Source organism: Stenella coeruleoalba, assembly GCF_951394435.1.
Source record: "Stenella coeruleoalba genome assembly, chromosome: 4".
Classification (NCBI taxonomy): Eukaryota; Metazoa; Chordata; class Mammalia; order Artiodactyla; family Delphinidae; genus Stenella; species Stenella coeruleoalba.
Window position 1 is genome coordinate 17,849,360 of NC_137149.1, and position 17,596 is coordinate 17,866,955.

The 17,596-nt window shown below is 40.9% G+C and overlaps 1 long non-coding RNA gene across 2 annotated transcripts in view; it reads right to left on the reverse strand.

Moving 5' to 3' along the window:
- Nucleotides 1-17,596, reverse strand: part of LOC307185616 — a 118,876-nt gene that overhangs the window by 30,998 nt on the left and 70,282 nt on the right. The window contains exon 3 of one of the 2 annotated variants that reach the window (XR_013828121.1): nt 2,635-7,867. The exons of the other annotated variant lie outside the window; for it this stretch is intronic. This is a non-coding gene — a long non-coding RNA (uncharacterized lncRNA). Of the gene's footprint in view, nt 1-2,634; nt 7,868-17,596 lie in introns of those variants that run through there. 2 annotated transcript variants of the gene reach the window in all.

Below are 17,596 nucleotides of genomic sequence, written 5' to 3' on the forward strand. Positions count from 1 at the left end.
CAAATCACAGACTTTATTCGAATCACCAGTTTTTCCACTAATACTCATTAACTGTTCCAAGATCTCCAGGATGCCACATAGCATTTAGTACAACTTTCATTAAAGCATAATCTGGTTCTTCTCAGCCCGTGAAATAAATGATGGACAGATAATCGGTTTAAATAGCACCAGATCATTAGCCTACCAGGAGGCTTACAATTCTTGGTATTATCCTTATGAAAGAAAAACTTCAGGAAAATATTGAAAGAGGAGGTTCAGGCATCTCACATGGACAGACGTTAGCATATAAGCAATGCTACCTTGCCATTTATGTGTAGAAGGATAACTCACGGCCCATAGAAAAATGAGCAGAGTGATTTAGTAAAAAAGATACCTTTACTCTGGGGGATCCTATCCTAGGATGATAATGGGATGGGATATACAGGTAATGTAAAATATACCTTAGAGTTAAAAAATAGTCCAATACAGGTGAAATGCTACTAGAAAAGTATCTAGTCCAGTAGAGTTTAAAAAATCATTTTAATAAATAAGCAGATGGCCTTAAGAAATTGCTCTGCCAATATGATTACAGGTAATTCTATTAACTTCTCAATAATGGATATCTACCAGGCCTCCTTATGTGAAACATGCCGCCATTTATCATCTAAATGGTAACTGCATCTGTCTTCGATATTAGGAGCGTTTTTAAAAGCTGGTCAAAGTCAGTGTCAGAGAAGCCAACTACCTGAAGATCTAAACCAACATGACTTGAACAAATTTAAAAAGACAAAATGAAAGAAAAAATGTACCATAGAGAGGGTGAAACTTAAGTCCACAGGCAGAGCAGAAATGGGGAAAGTGTGGAAGGAAACCCAAATACCTGGTTTGTAGATGAAAATCTTCAGCCCAATGGCTCCACACAGACACCCCTGTCTCACTCTTCACAGTTGGAATTGGAAAGGAAAAAGCAATGCTATCTCCACTTTTCTCTCCACCTCAGATGCAAAGAGGTTTTGATTCACAGTCAAGATTCTCTATGAAATCTCAGCAAAATTTTGTATCAGGGAATTAGAACTACTTCATGAAAAACTGAATAGGCTAATGAAAATATACAGAGAAGTTCTCTTAAAAATATAAAGCACTACATACATGCAGGCTATAACCAATGGCCAACATTATCATCTTTTACAGAAAAAAGGTTATTAAGAAAGTCGTAAATGAGCTAAGACTGTAATGTACCTAAAGTGGTACTAGCCATAGAGTTTATCTTCAATAAATGGTAACTGTTACTTTTAAATCTTTATTATTAAAACACAGCTACTAAGGATCATGGACCATGTTCACCAAGCATTAGATAATGTTTTGTGATATAGCTGATGTAATTAAATGGTAGAAATTCAGATAGTAATCAGGGTCCTGGTTTCCTAATTCTTATTTCATTAGATTACCTAGTCTTTGACCCTAACGGAGTTAGGCACTAGTGTAATGATAATGATTAAACATAATAAGTTACAACAAAGAGGCACATAGCACCTATCATTTCCCTAATATCCCTTCCAAGCTTCTCATTCTCACAATTTGCCGTAAAAAAAAAAAAAATTAACTTATTTGAGATTATGGTGCAATTGGAATAATTCCATGCCCATGAAGTACACCAGATCCACTGAGCCTAAAAATCCCAACCATACAATCGTCAAAATATTTTTAAGTGTTTTTCTTAAATGCAGTTTCTAGGAAACTGCATTCTTCACAAGCATTCAAGTTACACTGGTACCACTGACATAAAACCAGTATAAATGCACAAATCTGATAACTGACCTCTCTTTGTCATTCAAAAGAGAGTGCTGCATCCCAGATTTGGAAAGAAAACTGATCTGGACACTGTGAGATTTCTGGAATTCTCAATTTCCTAGCAGGTATAAACACTGTGAGAAATCTTTTCTTTGTAGCCAAACTGGGAGAAATACATCTGAAAATAAAAGGTGGAGAAGGTTTCCTTCAGGGAGTTTTTGTTTTGTTTTTAATTTAGGCTGTTTCCCGTAAAGGAAGATGATACAATTGGTTCATGATCAATGGAATGTGCATTTTGAGCTGGTCATTGGTGATGCCATCCATTTGTTCCAGGACTAGCCACCCAAACTGGGCCCCCGGGATGCCCCAGTCCTCACCAGACCAACCAGCACACACTCCTATTCTCTCCTGGGCTGTCCTTTGCCCCTTACAGATCGACTATTTTCTGAAATGCCACATACTCCCAAACCACCTTTCCTCATTTGTTCCAGTTCTGTGAAATAACAGAAAAAGAATGTGTGTGTGTGTGTGTGTGTGTGTGTGTGTGTGTATACATTTCTATAAATATTGGTCTATATATATTTGTCTCTTCCTTTAGTTCCTGGCACAGAGCTCCTAAATCCCTTGGAATTTCTTGGGCGATAGGAGTGTCTTTTGTTCTAATGAGGTGATTAGATAGCTTCCAGATAGGAACTGGTCACCAGAAAGACTAAGCCATGCTTATTAGAAGCTTGGAAGCTGCACACCCACCACCCATCCTTCAGGAGAGGGTAAGGGCCTGGAAGCTGAATTAATGAGCGATCATGCCTATGTGAGGACGCCTCCATAAAAATCCCCAAAGGATGGAGTTCAGAGAGCCTCCAGCTTGCTGAACACAAGAAGGAACAGGAGGGTGGTGCACCAGTGAGGTCACGGAAGCTCCGAGCTTTCCTCCCTCATAACTTGCACTATGCAGATGCCCATCTGTATCTTTTACCATATCCTTCTATAATAAATCAGTAAATGTGTATGTTTCCTTGAGCTCTGTGAGCCATTCTAGCAAACTCTCAAACCCAAGAAGGGGATCATGGGAACCCTGACTTACAGTTGGTCAGTCAGAAGACTTGCGGTTGCCATCTGAAGTTGGGGGAGGCCAGTCTTGTGGGATTCAGTCCTTATCCTGTGGCATCTGACAGTATCCCCAGGTAGATAGGGACAGAATTAAGTTACATTATAGGACACTCTACTGGTGTCAGAGAATTGCTTGGTGTCGGGGGAAAAAGCTCCACATATTTAGTGACCAGAAGTGTCAGAAATAAAGTGAAGTGTGATATAGTAAGGTGAGAGTAAAGGAAACACACCGGAGTGTTTTTCCTGCACAAGTCTTTAAACTCCTATCCTTATCCCAGGTTTTCCTCAATGACCGATCTCTCCCATAAGCAGTTTCCAGTTAGCAGTAAACCAGCTAGTGAAACTAATTTAAACTAAGATCTAACATTTTAAAGGTATTATTTGTTAATACAAATGGCTCTCTATCAGGTAGAGCTTAAGGAATCACAGGAGAATGGGAGTATGAGGGCTCCCCCAGTACCCCGAGACCATTCCGTACATCCTCTAGCCCTAGGCCTGTCATTCTTCTGTCAGCACCAGATCCTCTTCTTGACCAACAGCAAGTATTTTAAAGGAGTCTCACTAAGACTCAGAGTGTAGTTGATTCAGGGGTAAGAGATAAATTAACCCGTTGGTATTGTTATTAGACCTGACATCTGGGCCACTTCAGCATCATGCCCTAGTGCCTTGGTACCCAAGCATGGTCCCCAGACCAGCAGCATCAACATCTCCTGGGAGGTTTTTAAATTTGCAGAATAGCTGGGCTCCACCTTAGACCCACTAGATCTCCAAAGATTTGCAGATACGGTGAAGTTTGAGAAGTTCTGTAATCTACAGAGCTGAACATGGCCAGCAAGTCTTTAATAACAGGTGATGTGTGGTGACACTAACTGTGTAAGCAGATCTCCTGCTCTTCTGATTAGCAAGAATCGTATCTGCAGAACACCTTGCTTCCTATCTGGTCCGTATGAAGTAATGAGAGAAGAATGTCCTGCCAGAAGTAGCCAAGGCTGGAAGTAAGCTTTGATCTGTTACCCTCATCTGTTCTCTGCTGCTTTCAGACTTCAAAAACGAACTTTCTGGTTTCCACATTCACACCATGTTATAGTCATTAAGGCAGAATGATATGTGGACTCTTCACAGTCACTGTGTCGACACCTTGGCCATGCATTACATTATAAAGCCAAAACCAAAGCTAAGGGCCATTCAACATAATTGCTTGAAATGACAAAAATACACCAGGCCTAATTCTTCAGTGGGCCTTTCTATGGCAAAGATACATAGAGAGAATCTTGTTATCTATAGCAAGTATCAGATCATTTTGTCATGTTCCTTTTATACTTTGGGAGGAAGGAAAGTGAGGATGGAAAATGAATGCATTGGGACTACGTAGAAGCCGTATCACTTAGAACGAAAAAAACTGTCAAGTGGTCCCCAAGTAAGGAATAAAACCAAGTCCCCTGTTTGATTCATGTGACTATGGAAATGCACTTCTTTCATTTCTATGGACTATTGGGGCCATGAAAGCTAGTCACGGGCCAACAGTCAGGGTTCTAGCCTTCAGACTCACGTTTGGGGGCAAGAAAAAAGAATTTCTATGATCTCAACAGCCAAGCCTGGTCGGAGAATTGCATGTGTTCTCCCTGAAATTCTCCAAACTAGCCTAAAATGAATGCAGGATAGCATGTAGTACGTATCTCTACATAAGGGGCCATAATGGAGAGTGTATAAAGGAGATCAAGAGGTAATTTTTAAAAAGTAAAACACATTCTATCCCAGCGGAAATAGTAACCTGGTCAAAACTACATCCTGGTAAAATATTTTGCCAGCATCCTGTGTATTGAGTACCTTTTTCCCTTTGGGTTTTCTCATCAGAAATGCAAGTATTGTGTGTGGGGTATTTTTCCCCCAAGAATTTCCTCATTGGCCTTTTCCCACTCGTTTTGATGTCCTCATGAAATTAAGAGAAAACAACTGTGGGAAAGGAATAAGTATGTATGTTAACCCATGCCTGCGTCCCTAAGGCTTACAATACTATTAGGAAAGGTGCATAAAATAAAACAGGCACCCGAGTCCATGAAAATTTGGTCTGTAAAATGTTTAGTTCTCATAAAACTTGTCTTTATAATTTTCCCAGCTCTAGCTCTACAGCAATTACTGCCTCCACACCCTCTTACAGTGCTGTACATACCTTTATGTTACTGTATGGGTAAGGACATTCACTGGGTAAGGATAATGTCTTTTAAACTCTTCCTAGAATACATATATATATATATATACATATATATACATATATACATACATATATGTACATATATATATATATATATAACTGAATCACTTTGCTGCACATCTGAAACTAATACAACATTGTAAATCAACTATACTGCAATAAAAAAATAAAAAATAAACTCTTCCTACTGCCACAGCTCAGAGTTTGGTACCAGGTACACGAAAAGCACTCAGTGAGTACTCACTTCTAAAAATGCATGAAACTCTCCTAACTTTTTGTGGCAGGAACTCAAAAAGAAGGTTAAATTGTTCTTTGGGTGGAGACGGAGGGTTAAGTATGGTGAAGCAATTAAAAACAGTGTTGCCCAGGGGACAGCATGGCCAGCCCACATCATTTAACTATATGCCATGTACATGTCAGACACGGAGAGGAAATTCTTGGCCTGAGCTACCTGAGGTCCTCGACCCTCCTGGCAGCCCTTGAGAGGGGAGAGGTAGCCTTGGCTCTTATCCCTGTTGGCTTTGACCTAGTCAGGAAAGATGCCAAAAGTTGGACCTGGATTGCTAACCCTTTCCTTGGGCCCCCAGAACCACAGAGCAAGCTTCTGTTCATACTCATTGCACTCATTTGCCAACAGCCCTACCAATTTGGTTTAAGACATATCACCGAAGCTTCACTATCGTCATTAATGTCACCAAGAAATTTCAACCTCAGGCAACCTTTATCTTCATGACTTTTTTCCTTAACTACAATATCCCGTTACTATTTTCTTTTACGTGCCAATTCTGCGTGATTTATTTAGCTGTCTCAGGAAAATGCTATGTTACAATACCACAGAAGACATTAACCTTAATGGAAAGTGCTCCAAAATTAAGGTCTTTCATTTTTACTCTAAAGCTTTCTTATTCAATCCCCAAAGAAACAGTGGGTAAGGTGACAATTTAACTACGTCTTAGAATTTGGGAAATGATTTTAAATTATCCCCTGCTTATCCTGGGAGAGAATTTTAAGTAAAGTTCCAAAGTAACTTCATTTGGCAGTGAACTTTCAAAATAAGTGATGGTCACAAAGCCCTGACCAACTTCAGACAGATGTGTGTAGGTCCTTCCCAGAAGGCTGACTACCTCTGGCACTGCTAAATTAGGAGGGCACAGCCCACGAGTCTCGCTTTGGCGACAAGCACCCACACGTAGTCAGAAGTCCATAAAAGGAAAGTGAAAACATCCTCCGTTTTGCCAAAAGCTTGTGTCCTCCGTGCTACACCCTGACATCTTCTAGAGCCTGGACCCCACCCATTCTGATATCTCAGGAATGAAAAATTCTCGCTATTGATGAGTCTTCTCTGGATTTGACCTTTTCCCATTCTGATCTCTGACATCCAGGGCTATCTTCCTCTGTGAATTCAAGCTCCTTCCCTGGCCTGTCTAAAACCAAACCAATCCAAGCCCCTCCTGCCAATTCACTACTCTCTGTCCTGTTCATCTTAGTAATTCCTGATCTACTGCTGCCCCAGAGTGACAATTTGGCACTAGTTTGCATCCTAGCACTCCCCGAACAAGACATTACATGCTTTTCAGAATCAATCACACACAAATTATTTAAAGAGTCCCTATAAATACACACTCAAATATTAAAGAAAACGCAGTGCCACTGCTAACATTTCTCCGAAGAGGGATTTGTGGCGAAAAGCCTTAAAAGGCGGGAATGAGAAGGGCATGGCCTTTCACTCTACAAGGCACGTCGACTTGACCCCAGAGAGGCAGAGAGTCAGCGATGACACCGGCCTTCAGGGTAGTGAACGCTCCACTCTCTGTTCAGCTCCATCTCTGTGACCACCAACGACCAGTGTCATGCCCTCAATGGCTGACCCCCATCAGCAGCTGAGACTGGCCCAGAGCCCGCCGTCTGCTCCACTTGCAAATACCTTCTTAAACCACCTTATATGAACGGTTCAGTTCTCAGGCTACTCCAGCACAGCTGTGGCCAGCTGTGCTCAGCCTCCAGCCCAGCCATGGATTATGTACCAGATGATTCTTGTCCATTGAAAATACTAGAAACAACAAGGAATACATCGTACTGCTGAGAAATTGGATCCACCAAGAGAGACCAAAGGAAAGCTATGACATTTGAGGAACAGGCAAACATTTCCCGTGCAAGCTTTTACCGAAACAGGTATATTAGAAGGAAATGTATCCTTCGGATTCCCAGACACACATTTATTTTCTAGTTCCTTTGTTTCTTCATTTTGTTTCTTTTTGGTGGGAGGAAATTTAGGAGAAGGAGAATTCTCTCATACTTAACCCAATATGTTTTCTTTTCTTCTCTGTCAAAGACCGTAAAAACAACTTTGGATATTCTGCTGGAATGCTGTCACAGTTCTGAATTTGGAAACCAATATAACTATGGCTGGAAAGGACAAGGAACAGAGGCTCACATGGTATAATGAGTAACACTTTTTAAAACTCAGAAAACTGACCAACATCTGCGAATGAACTTGGTCCAGACAAATATGTCTATGTATTACGAGTAGACAATTAAACTTGGAATTGCTGCTTTCAGATGGATCATTTAAGCTCCACACAGTAGCTGGATGTCTTCAAGGTAAAGGCATTATTAACGTTTGAGCGTTATTAACCTCTTCAAAACGCTTCTTGGCAGGAGTTTCTGGATGGCCTTCACCGAGTTTCTGTCATTCCTTCCCTTCTTCTGCTCTGTGCCTTCCCACACTCAGTGAGTGGAACTTTGGATCATTTTTAAAGTGGATGAGGGAAGAGACTGAGAAAAAAAAATAATTGAAGAACAGGGTTACTCTCTAAAGGTAGCAAATATTTAACTTGAAAAATGCCTAAGAATAAATCTCCTCTATGTGGGCAGACACATATAAAACCTTTGAAAAACTAATCCCAGTATTTAACTTGAAGGCACTCTCTTTGATTCACTTTGTCCCAGTGTACCTAAGTCCACTAAAGTTTTCCTTTTCAAAGAGCTAAGTGAACTCCTGCATCTTGTCTCCCTACTTGCTAATTATTTAAAGAGATGATTCAGTGCCATGTTTGAAAACGTAAGAAGCTTTTATTACTAAGGGTCAATATTCAGAGCATGACAAAACAGTTTACTTCATGATACTTCTTACAATTCTTTTCCCACTGACAAATTTGGCCCTTTCACAGAGGCAGTATCCGTGAGCTTCTGGAAGGAGAAAGACTCAGGTTTGCCAAGAGTCTCCCCTACTGGGCTGATGACACCTATTAAAACTCCAAAAAGGAAAATCCTCCGGAGGTCAGGCTGCAGGAGTTTTGGTCCCAGGTCCCAACTGTTTCTCAGTTTGAAGTGAGTCAGGCGATAGCGCATCAGGGTTCCAGGTGCCTGAAGGAACCTGAATTGTTTTGCAACTTTAAAGGCATCCTTCTGAAAAGAGCGGGTCATGCAGAGATGATGCTACTGTTTCTGTGAAATTTTAGTGGGCCCAGAGCAAGCTGCAAATCCATTTGCTATTCCCTTTTTCTAATAGCAGCCTCAGCCCACAGTGTGTCTCAGGGCATTAAAAGGTGTTTTGCATCTCAGAAACCATTGGGAAAGAATAGATTTCATTGAAAGCATGCTCGTTCTGGATTTCAAATTATAGACATGTGGAACTTGGGGCAGAGAAAAGACTGAGAGTCATCTGTGGCAGAAACTGGTACAGTTATCTGTACAGTTAACTGACTACAGTTATCCCTTGCTATCCTTTTGTTTTCTACAGTCATAGAATTCCTGAGTCAGTTGGGCATTTGGTCACCTGGAATACAGACTCTTTTTCCCAGCCACTTTGCATTTAGGTATAGCCATTTGTTTAAATTCTGGCCTGAGGGATCTTAACAGAAGTAATGTGTGGGACTTATGATAAATATCCTTAAAGGGAGAGAACGGGCTTCTCTCCTTCCTTCTCCTTCCACCTGCTACCTGAAGAGTGGCATGATGGCTGGAGCTTAAGCAGGTGGTGAAATCTCAAGCTAGGAGGCACCTAGATCCCTAAAGGCTTCATAGAGCACAGCCTTGCTAATACCGTTGGACTCCTTTCCTCCAGACATACAACAGAGACATAAACTATCTCACTTGGAGTTTTAGTGTTACTTTAAACCAACTCTCCTCCCAATATATCATCCAACACATTTTTTACAGTGCCTTAGCTCGAAATGTTTCCAGATGCAGTTTGTTTGTGTTTTATAAATATCTCCATAGCTTTAAAAAAAAAAAGAAAAGAAAAAAAGCTATAGCTGCCCTCGACATAAGAGTTTCCTGCATATTTATTCCCAAGCAGAAGAAAAACTAGGGGAAAGAGGAAAAACTTCCTCTCCCTTGTTTTGCCAGTTACTCTCATACCACATCCTATTTCACTTTTCTCACCCAGTCTATACCCTGGAGTTTTTAACCATCTACAGGATGGATTTTTCAGCAAACAGGTACAACATATACAAAAATGAAGTGTCTATTGGAGCTTCAGAGAGCTTTGAAAACAATTTTTTGAGAACAGCCATTTCAGGACTGCAAGGCCTTTGATCAATTAAGAGATCAGAGATCAGCACCAATATCGTCGGGATCAAAAGTTCAGCCTTGGAACTTAGCATTAGAAACTTACCGAAAAAAAAAAGTTTAAAATACGTCTAAATATTAATCCGTATTCCCCAAACGTGTTCATTCATATGAGAAGCTTCTCCTGGGAAAAGTTATTTACAGTCAAATAAAGTTCCTTGTTTATATGCATCCTACACACCACACACACACACACACACACACACACACACACACACACACACACACACACAAACGTAAGCTTTATGAGGCCAGGAAGAGGAAGAGTATCTGGCACATGTATTTACGCAATAACTATTTATAGAATGAATCAGTGCAACGTTTCCTGCTTATTTTTATTCATCTGCTTATCTCTTCCATCCTCCTTCTAAACCCGGGATGACAGCAGGGAGGAGAATGAGAAAGACTCTGAGGACAGGCATCAGGATAATTAAAGTAGAGAACGCACTTAATAAAGTAGGAGGTAGGCTACATTCTCCACTCGAAGGAACTCCAGCACACATGAAAATAGTCTCTTCCCCTCCAGAATCACACACCCAGTTTAGATCATTCCACCAAAAATTCTGCATTGATCTTGTCACACACTTGCTTTAAACCTTCCATACTTGACAACTGGTTCACCATAGCACCATTATTTAATGGTGGAATGGTTGACAACAGACAGGATTTTGAAGTCAGAGAGACCAGGGTCCAAAGTTCTTTCATCATTTAATTGAGGAAGTGAATTCACCCCTGTAACTCTCCTTTCTCTCTCTTTTTCTCTCTCACTCTTTCCTTCTCTTTTCCTATTAAACTGAAATAATAGTGTTAAGGACCTCGTTGAATTATTGCAAGGATGAAATAAGACACATATGGTGTCTGGCACATGACAACACCCAGTGTACAGATGACGGTGTTTGTGGCCATGAGTCTGGTAATGGGCTGTCACGGGACTTCTCTGACATATGAGTGGCTGACATCCCTGGGCAGATGAACAGTCCCATATACGGTCAACTCTCTAGTTCTGCTTTTCTCATCTGAAAATTAACGACTTGGACCAGAGAATTTCTAGAAACTGTCCAACTCTAATATTCATATTCAATTAGTGTGTCATTATGACCCTTTGTTAAAATAATTGAAAAAATGGTAAACACATATTTATTTTTTCTTAGTCAGAATTTAGGGGAAATAGCATATTTGTATTGGATATTTCTCACTTGTGACTCACTTGTTGGATGACTTTTCTCAAGTCTAAATACATTAAACTTCATACTCCACAAATATCAAATAATTGGGAATCCCATGATTCATATAACCAACAGGAATACTGAGAAAACCACTTAACAAATGCAGAAGGAATTCATGCCAAAAAAATTGTTTTTTGCCTTACTTGTACGATTCGCCGAAATAGTTTTGTAAATTAAGCACATAATGCAATTCTCTTTTGTGAAAATTATTTTTGACTCACCATGTCCCTATGTCAAACAGTTGAATCCGTGAGCTGTGAATAAGTGTGAGATAATAGAAAATATACATATTGGTCTCTGCCCAGGTTCCTGGCACAGAGCTCCTGAAACCCTTGTAATTTCTTAAGTGATTAGAGACTGGGAACATCTTTTGTTCTAATATTTGGCCTTTGACCTTCGTTTCTGACACAGGGCTCCTGAAACCCTTGTAATTTGCTGTGGGATAGAAGTGTCTTCTGTTGTAATGAGGCAACTCTGGATCGGCTCCTGGATGGGAGCTGCTCACAGGAAAGACCAAGCCATGATTAGAAGCTTGGAATCTTCAGCCACGCCCCACATTCTCTTGAGATGGGAGAAGGGCTGAAAATAGAGTTAATGCTCAGTCATGCCTAGGTGAAGCGTCCATAAAATCCCAAATGCATGAGGTTCAGAGAGTTTCCAGGTTGGTGGACTCATCACACTGGAAGGGCAACTCACCCTAACTCCACAGGACAGAAGCTCCTATGCTAGGGACCCTCCCAGACTTTGCCCTATACATCTCTTCATCTGGCTGTTTCTCTGTACCCCTTATCATATCCTTTAATAAACTGGTAAATGTGTTTCCCTGAGTTCTGTGAGCCACTCTAACAAATTAGTCCAACCCAAGGAGAGGGCCATTGGAACCGCCAATCTCTAGCCAGCTGGTCAGATGAACAGGTGGTAACTTGAGTTTGCGACTGGCATCTGATGGAGTGAAGGGGGAAGGTCAATCTTGTGGGACTGGGCCTTTAACCTGTGGGATGTGACACTGCCTCCGGGGAGAGAGTGTCAGAATTGACTTAAATTATAGGACACCCAGCTGGTGTCACAGGCAATCACTTGTTGTGGGGAAAAAACCTCTCCACATTTGGTGAATAGAGGTGTCAGGAGGGAAGTGTTCTATGAGTGAAAAAGAAGACACACCAGGAATAAAAACATACTAGGGAAGAACAGGGTTTTTCCCTACAGCAGGAGGGAAAGACTGGGTTGTTTTTCCATTTCCATAGGATATAACCTGAGATTCTAAAGCCGCTTTTCTCTCAGGCAAAATATAGGATATGCTAAAGACTTTTCCATGAGAGACATGAGATCACTGGAAGCATAGACAATGAACAGGAAGCATTTTGCTTAACCTATAGCATATAGAAGTCCGAGTGACTTTTCTTTCTTCTATGTCGGAAAACAAATCTACATTGCACGTGGTTCCCTAGGAGTAGGATACTTTATTCTTTGAAACATCTGGCATCCAACTTGCCACCATTGAAAATGACTAAAATAGCATGTCCTGCTTCTTAACTATAAAAGTCATGAGTCAAACCCACATCCCTGGGGTGTCTGTTGTCCCTTAACTACATAGGGGACTGAATGCTCAGAGTGAGTGCAAAACAATATTAGTTCCGAAACTTTTGGACAAATAAGGAGAATCGCTCTGAGCAGAGACTAAATTGGACTGGAACATATATTTGGTTTGTGCAGCCAAAGTACATAATCAAGTATAACAAAACAAAAGTTTGATACCAAACTTGCCAGGGAAACTTGTTTTGTCATTCTGAAATCTGGTCCACTTTAAGCAAATCTTCCCCAAACCAAAAACAAATATCTAATCACACACTATGTTATTGGTCTTGCGTGGTCTTAAAATCACTGCACTGATTGTCAAGGTAAGAAATCAGTCCACTACTTAGAGAAAATCCTGGTTACTTAAATTTAGTTTTCCAGTCGAGAAGTTAATATAAATGTATCTTAGCTAAGTATACGTACTATACCCTGTAGGATATACTTGCAAAATTACTAGAAATCAATCAATAGGTCAGTGTTCCTACGTGCTTAACACTGAGGCAGCCACACTGAAAGACACAGAAGTCAAGGCTCCAGGCTTCAGGACTGCTGCCTAATTAACTGGGTAGTTATTAGTATTTGCAAGCCCTGACTCAAAAAGCTTAATAAGAATGTAATAATTTAATACCATGGACTGTCAATTCCAGTTCTCAAGTTCAACTGATTCAAATAATATAATTCTGGAATTAACGGATAGGCTTAGAAATACCGATATACCTTACTGTTACCACTCACACTTTCTACCCACATGTGGAACGACTTTTTCTCTTCCTAGAACCACTTCTTCCTGCAAGTGGCCTCCATTTCCAGTTTAATACTGGATCTTTATCTTCTGCCCATCTTTTCCAAACCCCCGTCTCAGTCTAACTTGCTTTTCCCACCTTCTAGTCCATTCCTTCTCTCTCCTCCAAAGGTCAGACACTAGTATCAAGACCATATTTCTAGTATCTTTAACGGTACTCTGCAACATTACAAAGTCTATATGCTAATATACCTTATTAAAAAGCTATAAAATTTCACATATACTTCTTTTAAATACACAGGCATAAGCCTTCTTTCAAAATGCCAGCCTTAAGAAAATTATGTCTTTTAAATTCATACTGAGAAGAAAAACAGTGAGATGTATGGTTTCCTTCCCTCAGCTGGAAAACATTCTAAGGGAACTTCTAGGTGTTTCTTTCAAAACATATCTTTTACTATTTGTCTACAGGACAGAACATGAAATATAAGATTTTCACGGTTCTGGTCCCAACCTACTTCTCCAGACTCCCTTTTTCACAGTCCTATACCCTCCTCCCACTCTCCCAACCCAAACCCCATCATCTACTTGAAGAATAAATATATAGGTCTCAAAGCCACGTTAAAGTATCACACTTTCCCTGTAAAAGTTGACTGATTCCCCTAAGTGGAATAAGCCCTATTTAATGCCCTCATTGATATCCGGTCATATTTCTATCATGGTACCTATAATTCTAGGATACATACGGTTTGGCATTCTGGAACTCTACTTCCAGAATTGCCCTCCCCATCTCAATCCCTGTAGCTATTTCAAGAGAAACCACATTTTTACATGACCCTCTCCCAATGGCCACACTTGACTGATCTAGGAATAGACCCCTGGTCTAAGCCAGTATGATCAGAGAACTTCTGAAGAATTTTTTAAACCAAAGCTTTGAAAGTTCATTGATCCCTCTCCTTTGTGGAAAGCATAAAGTTGCTAGTCAAGAGTTGCAGTAGTGAGATCACCACCACAGGGAATGAATCTGGCCTGCAATGAGGGATAACGAAGGTGTCACTGTAAAGAAAAACACAGAGGTAGAAGAGGGAAATTCAGTGCTAGGGGAAGTTACCCCTGCCAGCTGTTCCCAAGGCTTCCCGCATCCCTGTCTTTCATGCTTAATTCAGAACTTCACTGGATTCTGTAGGCCAATGAATTCCTCATTTCTCTTAAACTAGTTTAAGTTGGGTCTCTGTCACATGCAACCCAAAGAGTCCTAACTATATAACTGCCCTTATTTTTGTCATATGCCTCTTTCCCTTGAACAGATTGCTAGCTTCTGGAAAGCATGGGATATGTGTTATTTATCCCCAGTGCAAAGCATGACTCCTGGCACAGAGTAGCCGCTAAATGAATAAATAAATGAGAAAAAATAAATGAGCTAAGTGACTATACCACGAGCAAATTAATCTAGGCTAGTAGCTAATTATTCTATTCAGCAGAAACCTATATTTTTACTCTGGCCATAACTGGTGCACTGCCACTGTTTTAGGCCCTAAGGTAACTAATTTAAGCACATAATCAATCTAAAAAGGGAGACGGAATAGAAAACATGTACAAAGATAAACACATAAACATAATTAGCCATGGAAATAGCTACTTATCTTGTTTATAACTGGTTAAATAACAATTTATATTAGGTAAAAGAAAAATCAACATCCTTTCTAAGCTTACCACAATTTTAAACTTGGGGACCATCATGATACCAAAGCACATAGTAAGTAAAAGTTTCTCTCTTTTCTTGTTTAGACTTTAATAACCTTTAAGTCGATACATTTTCACACAGGTCTTTAGACACATAGACACAACAATCATAATGCCAATGAAAGCTTTAAAATATGATACAAATGTCACTGTAAAGACATTTCGTGAAATCCTTCCTTTGAAAGAGTACAAAGTGTTTCCTACACAAGGATACATTTTTAAGAGAACAAACGGGAGACTGAGTGAAGATAGTGTGGTTGGTTTATATTCTTTTCCCACCAAAAGAATATAATTGGTGGTGGGAGTGGCCTGGGCCTCGCAGCGCTGCAAGATGACTAATAGCATATAGACCACACAAAGCTGTTCACCCATTCAGCTCCATTTGAGGGGAAAAATAAGAGGGCTTTAGGCTTCCCAACTTCACAAGGACTTACAGTACTCTGAGATCTCCACTTAGCTTCTGCTTTTGTCCAAATGAGCTTACATTCCAGAATTCTAAACTCAGCCAACACCAGATGGATTCTTCAAGTTTACTGAGGTCTGGACTTGAAGCCCACAGGAAGCTCCGTGAACAGCTTCAGGGTCTGAGATGCTGAAAGGGCCTCGGGGGTTTACAAACAACCGCTCTGTGTCAAATCGGCTCGACGTAGCTGGCAAGAGGCTCACCCCGCAGCTGTAGGGAAGTACATATGGGGTCAATCCCCTGGCTGCCAGGGCCATCGGCCAACTCGTCTCTCTCAGAAAGGATTCAGTCAAAATCACCAATGTTACCTCCTCGAGGTCTCGTTTCAAAACTATTAATGTCAAATTTCTGAGACCTCTAAGAAGAGTTCACTGCCACTTCTCTAACCTGTTAGAACGTTCAATCACAATGTCACGTCATCTTGATTTCTAAATTAAATGCCTCATGTTGCAGCCAAAGTCCTCTTCCATGGTTTCTCCTCAGGGATGATAAAGTACAAAGAGTCCCTCTTCTGAGTAACAGCACTTCTCATATTTAAGATAGTTGCCCCACTTAATATTCTCAAGGTCTTATTTATGATCAAATAACCATCTGTGTGCTTCTCCTCAGAACCATTTCCAGGGTCTTTTTCATAAACAGTGAAGTCCTAAACTGGAAATAATATATAACAGGAGCACTTCATAATCTCCTTCTACCCAGGTTTTTGAGTCATAATTTAGCTGGAAAACCTTCAAGGAGTGCTCTGCTCTCAACATATATATTCTCACCCTATATACCCACAGTTCCTATAATCTCACAAAGGAGTGTCCAGAAAAAGCCATCCATACTCATCGTTTCCTCTCCCTACCTTCCACCTCAACCCAGGATAATCTGGCTTTTGCTCAGACAGTTAGAACTGTTCTTGCCAAGATCCGAGTTGACAAATCTAATGAACATTTTTGGGTTCATATCTCAGTAAACTTCTTGGCAGTGTTTGACCACCATGCTTTCTTCTGTCTGGTAACATCACGTTTTCCTCCACATTTCAGGAAGCATCTTCCAGATTCCCTTCAAGGCACCTCCCTGCCTGCCTTTTAAATGTTCATGATTCCCAAGGTTCCAGTCCAGGCAGCCCCCTCTCTTTTCTTCATCCCTGCTCTCCCTGGGCCAGCCCCCTTACGCCTATAATATAGCTACACCCACATCCCAATGCATATCAGATCAGTATCTTCAGCTTAAATCTACCTCACAAGTTTCAGTTCCTTTTCAACAATGCCTGCTAGAAACCGCACCCACAAACACATAAAACTCAACATGTTTCACACCTCATACATTATCTAGGTAGCGAATGGCCCAGCATTTACCCAGATTCTCAAGCTAGAAACCTGAGAACTCTTGGCCTCTTCTTTTACTCATTCATTCACTCACTCAAAAATTCTCTATATTTGCCTCTCCCCTATTTCAATACTACACAACAAATAACTTCCCTACCCAAGTGACAAAACAGAGGTTAAAGAAACTACCACATAGGGGCTTCCCTGGTGGCGCAGTGGTTAAGAATCCGCCTGCCAAGGCAGGGGACACGGGTTCGATCCCCGATCCGGGAAGATCCCACATGCCGTGGAGCAACTAAGCCCGTGAGCCATAACTACTGACTGCGCTCTAGAGCCTGCCAGCCACAACTGCTGAGCCCGCATGCCGCAACTACTGAAGCCCATGTGCTTAGAGCCCGTGCTCCACAACAAGAGAAGCCACCGCAGTGAGAAGCCTGTGCACCGCAACGAAGAGTAGCCCCTGCTTGCTGCAACTACAGAAAGCCCACACGCAGCAATGAAGACCCAACGCAGCCAAAAATAAAATAAATAAATAAAGGCACTAATCCCATCATTTAAAAAAAAAAGAAAAACTACCACAGAAATGGATTGGTGTTACAGATTGTTATAAATTTATTGAGCTAAAAGGATGGTATGCCGTGAGGAAACCTACTGGGGGCTTTGAGGAAGTCACATTAGGCTAAGTCTAAGGACGAGCAGTGCTACGTCTGCCTGGTTCTGCCCATCTCCCTCCTTTCCTCTGCAACACACCTGTGTTCGTCTGAATTCGCATAATTTCCTCTGTAGCAAAGCAATAGCATAAATGTTTACTTCTCACCAGTTACTCCATCCACTCTCCTAAAAAGTAAATTGGATTCCTGTCGCTCCCAAGCC